Source organism: Saccostrea echinata, unplaced genomic scaffold (assembly GCF_033153115.1).
Source record: "Saccostrea echinata isolate AGI-Se365-2 ecotype Australia unplaced genomic scaffold, CSIRO_AGI_Sech_v1 ptg000001l, whole genome shotgun sequence".
In the NCBI taxonomy this organism is placed as follows: Eukaryota; Metazoa; Mollusca; class Bivalvia; order Ostreida; family Ostreidae; genus Saccostrea; species Saccostrea echinata.
Genome location: NW_026889750.1, coordinates 23680763 through 23686023, shown reverse-complemented (window position 1 = coordinate 23686023; position 5261 = coordinate 23680763). Strand labels below are relative to the sequence as shown.

The window sequence follows — 5261 nt, the reverse complement described above, 5'->3', positions numbered from 1 at the left end:
TAGCAATAGGTCACCTGAGTGACTCAGGTGACCTAAAAATAGGATATTTTTGATGTTTTAACAAGTGTATGTTTCATCTGTTCATGTAAAATTTATGCAAAACTTTGTTTTCCCCTTAACTGGGCATCACGAAAATAATGTGTAGATCTAACTGCACCTATATCAGCTGTATATTAGATTTTACTTTTGGCGTAAATCTAAATAAGAAAAAAGATATGATAAGATATGACAAGACCATAAACTGAGAACAGACAAGTCAAAATTTAGATCTAGAATATGCTGACTTTCATTTATTAAATAAGTTAAAATTGTCTTATTATATTCAATTTTAAATGTATGATAAAAATTTGTTTTATATTTATTATTAAAGTTATTCTTGTTTGAAAGGTTCAGTTCATCATTTGTTTGTATGTGAATATTTTACAAACATGCAACATTTTCATCATGTTTGCTAAATAAAAATCAAGATATTCAAAATGTTTAAATTTCTTATTTTGCTTCAGTTTGTTCTCAATTTATGGTCAGTTCAGTGCCGTACAAGTGTATCTTAATTAAAAAAAATATTAATGTGTGAGAATTTAATCAATTTATGTTTACAGAAAACATTTTTTCTAAATCTTCATAGTCAGACAGGTTGACAGCAATAATTATTGTAGTCAGCTCACACATATTCCTTAGATCTTATAAAACATGCATAAGAATCCACAGTTGTTACAGTATTTGTAACCAAAATTTAAGTAATTTAAATCTTGTTTTTGATCTTGACATTTAATCTTGAATGTTATTCAATGTCTAAATGAGGAATAAAAATAATTGACCAAGTTCACAATATTTATTCAGGGTAATCCCTTTTTTCAGTGAATATAAATATAATTATATATATTGAACCAAATGCACATTATCTACAATTTATATCTACAATGTATAACAATTGAATGTTCCATTATCATGAGACAAATTCATTAAAAGTGTCCATGAAAATTATACATGTATTTCAATGCCAAGCTCAAAGATACATGTACATGTAGTTTATTTAAATTGAAGTTTATCAATGTCTTATTACAGTTGTATGTTTTACATGCATATTATTTGGCCTGCTTGTCCGTCGCTCAAATTGAATTTCAAATGTCAAAGTAGTTGTCAGAGAGATGGTCATAAAGTAACCGAACAGTTTCACAAATGTCATCAATGCACAGAAAACAAATACATCACACACTGATCTCCTTAATAAAGAACACCATTATTCAAGACTTTAGGGGGCTCTTGGACACTGGTTTGAAAATCTTTCATTATTTATTCCAGCAGCAGATGAGATGAAGAAAATTTGTACAGCTGCAAATTTGCAGGATTGTCCTGAAGAAAAAACACACACCATTATATGCATGTAGATTGTAAATTGTGTCATATGCATTAAAACTGTATTTGATTGTGATTATCTTTCTCATTTCATGTACAATTGTCTGAATTTAACCTTTTTCTCTCCCAGAGTAATGCATTTAATTAATTTTAAACAAATCAAGCAAAATCAAATCTTATATTGCAACTTCATAGTCAGAACTCATATCTTAATTAAACAATCATAATTTACATAATTTACTTGTAGACTATAATTCATTTCATCTCGTCGTCTTGCTAACTAGTATGAGTACATGTTTGGATGTTTTTTTCTCTCTATTTTCTGCTTGTATTAATCTATTTAATATGTTGTTTGTTAATTTCTTTTCATTTGTTGCTTGAAATTTGAATATTAAAAAAATGAAAATACATATAACATGACAATGATGACCAGAACAATTATACATTAATTTCAGTTTTACTCTCAACATTTTAAAAAGAAGAAAATCACTTCTTCATAAAATCTGCAGACACTTAATCTCAACTTAGATAATGATTTTTATGTATTTTAATGAAACATGCATAAACACAAAATAAATAATCTAATCATACCTACTTCTAAATGTAAAATCCTTTATATTGTGATGACTAATGAGGGCAAGCAAAATTGGGTACCATTCTCTGAAATGAAGAAGATAATAAATGATTAATTTATGTTACATGTTTTATGTTTAACTCACAATAGGTCATACATACAACGTACATGCAAGTGCTGAGTGGGCTTATTATACACAGTAGCATAAGAAATGATCATGATGATTCTGCATTTAATTATTTTAAATTGCAATCAGATAAGGAAAAAAATGTTTTTTAACCACAGTAGGGAAATGAGTATATAGCAATAACAAACTGAAAAAGGTATAATACATCCGATCATGTGACAAAGTATTTGTAAATATTTAACCCCCCTACCCCTCCCCTTTCTACACAACCTCTTTTTTCCACATCCGATTTCTGTGTATATTACAATAGAACAAAATTTTAATAGTTCAAGTCATTAAAACATTGCTTAAAGGGAGAGATACGTATAAACATGCACACATTTACAGTGTGTAGTATACTTACATGGTCTTGCACCAAACAACTGCGATTATGATCTGTTATAGTCCGCCGCTGACGGTTCAAATGGAATTATCCAGAAAAAACAGAACACATTAACAGAGAAACATGTTATTGAACTGTAACACAAGTAGGAATCGAGTTAATCATCCAAACATGCTGAAGAAATACGATCCTTTGATGTCCGATCTCTTCTTTGTTTACATGCGAAACTTCTTCCGGTGATCGTTCACGGTTAGATCGTACGCCATATTACTCGAAGGTAATAGTAGAAATGTGTGTTAAGAAAAAAAAAACACGTCTATTTTCTTTTGTGATTTTATAAATGATTCTTTTGTACACGTTCTATATTCTTTTGCATTTCTGTAATTTATTCTGACATATGAATTAACCTTTACTGGAATCTGATTGGCTGTAGGATACAGGATAGTATAGGATATGATTGGATTAACTTCTATATGTTTCTATCGTGAATCCTCAATCCTGAATCCTATCTATCCAATCCCATCCCATGTCAACTTGTGGGATAGCAGCAATGTACCAATATCTGTGAAAATAAGTAATTTTCTACTACTTCCTGTTTGGCCGGAAGTGACGTCATTCGACGCATTTTGATGATCTCGCAAGCTGCTACTTGTCATGTTGAACAATTTTGCTTCTTTGAAGTATTACAAATTCTCAATACTTTTTGAGATATCAGGAAAAATATTTTGGCCCCTTTAGATTCCTTATTTTAGGGGCCAGCCCTTTTTTCGAGATATCATTTAAAGGATCTTGTAATTCTGCACAAATTTTGTTATATATGTTTTAACAAAATATTTCCAAGTAAAAAGATATCGTACAGAAAGTGTTCGAAAATTTGAAACTCTCGATACGACTTTTTTCAGGCCATAGCGAGCGTCGACGCGTGGCACTTCCGGTGAAAGTTAACTATGTATTACAGATCTACATATGTTGCTCTGTCTTCGCTAAAAGTTTCACGTTCCTGTGATGAGTGGCTTCTTAGAAAACCTGCGGACAAACTGACCCTCCAAAAATCACTAAATCGCAAAAATCTTCGGACCGGAAGTGACGTCATCAAAATAAAAAATATGTATCAAGATTTTTTTTATGTTCTATCAGACCTGAAAGTTTCATGAAAATCGAGCGAATCGTTTTCGAGAAATCGCGTGCACAAAATCGGTAAGAAAAAAAATAATAAGAAAAACAGTGGAAAAGAAACCGAAGAATAACAAGAAGGTCTTCCGCTGAAGACGGAAGACCTTAAAAACAGTGGAAAAGAAACCGAAGAATAACAAGAAGGTCTTCCGCTGAAGACGGAAGACCTTAATAATCTTAATCATCACAATCAGTAGAAGGTCTTCCGTTGGAAACGGAAGACCTTAATAATAGTATAACATGATATCAAATCCCTTTAAGATGTGTCTGGTTTAAGTTGGTTCAATTACATAAATCTGAACTTTTTTAGTTCTCCATATATCCCATGCAAATTCTGTAAATTTCATTGATTTTGTTTTAGATAATTCAGACTATTTTTCCAGGTTTTGGTATAATTTGTATTTATATAGGCTATATGTTGTATACTTAGTGCACTATACCTATTTACCGTGCTAAGTTATCAACAAATTTTTAAACAGGAAACAATATTAATTATCAAATATTTGTATTTATTTTCATTTATGTATCATATTTTAACTATCCTAGCTGTTAAAGTTTTGTTCCTGTTTATGAATCTACAGATTCAAATACCTGTACATGTACAGACAGAAGCTGAGGCCATTAAAATGGAAGAGTGTTCAGAAACAAGGGAACAACCAAGTGACAAGGTAACTACAGGGATTTATCTAGCTATTTTATTTGACAAACTTAAGGCTTTTCATGAAAGGAGGAAAATGAGTATAGTTGCAATGCATTTAGTGATGGAGGTGTGAATATTTTTTTTTTTTTTTTTTTTTTTTTTTTTTTTTTTTTATTGAATAAACTTTATTTCCCAGACCTAATCTATAACAAAGAATATATCCTTATATTTAAAAAGAAGGCAGCTATCGGGGATGGGGCCCCGACTAAGCTCCAAGTGATACAATAGCTATTGCATCTCGCAGGATGCATATACCTGTATAATTAAGATACAATGTATATTATAATTTATATTATGTAAATTTATACTTTAGATATTATATAATTCAATATACTGATTTTTGTACAGCTTGCAAATTAAATTGATAAGATGTATCATAATTATGCCACGCTGCCATAATGAGTCCATGTCGTCCCACTACAGTCCATATTTGACTCATATGGCAGCTCTATCAGAGGACTGGACCCTCTTAATAGTGGCTATTAATACAACAACTCTTATAGTTTATACATATTCATGTTTTAACATTGAAGTACAATAGAGAAAAAAGATATATTGAAAACGAAGAGTAATACATAGCATACATAATAATGAGATTAAGTTAATATAGTTTTTTTTATGTTATATACATATATATATTTATATATATGTATATTCATATGTATAAAAGTTGGATGATTTATATCACAGACTTTCTTCGACCTTTTTAAATATATTTATTTTCCAGTTCTTGTATTTTGATCTTTTAAGAGCATAATAAAACGTGTTTAAGGATTTTTTAACATGACAAAGAATTGCTTTTGGCGTTTCAGCTATTTCTTCCAGTCTACATAGCATTTTGTATTTATAGATTCTAAGGGCTACAAATGATATAAGATTGGTAAATAAAATTGTTTTTTCGTTGACTTCATTATAGAATCCTACTACTATAAGTTTCCATGATACATTA

General features: G+C 30.1%; 1 long non-coding RNA gene across 1 annotated transcript; it reads right to left on the bottom strand.

Moving 5' to 3' along the window:
* Window positions 1-1260: 1260 nt before the first annotated feature.
* Window positions 1261-2520, bottom strand: LOC133202938 (uncharacterized). The gene is made up of 3 exons (XR_009723313.1): window positions 2461-2520; window positions 1952-2016; window positions 1261-1353 (listed from the first exon to the last, which is right to left on the bottom strand). It is a non-coding gene; the product is annotated as an uncharacterized LOC133202938 (long non-coding RNA).
* Window positions 2521-5261: the final 2741 nt, after the last annotated feature.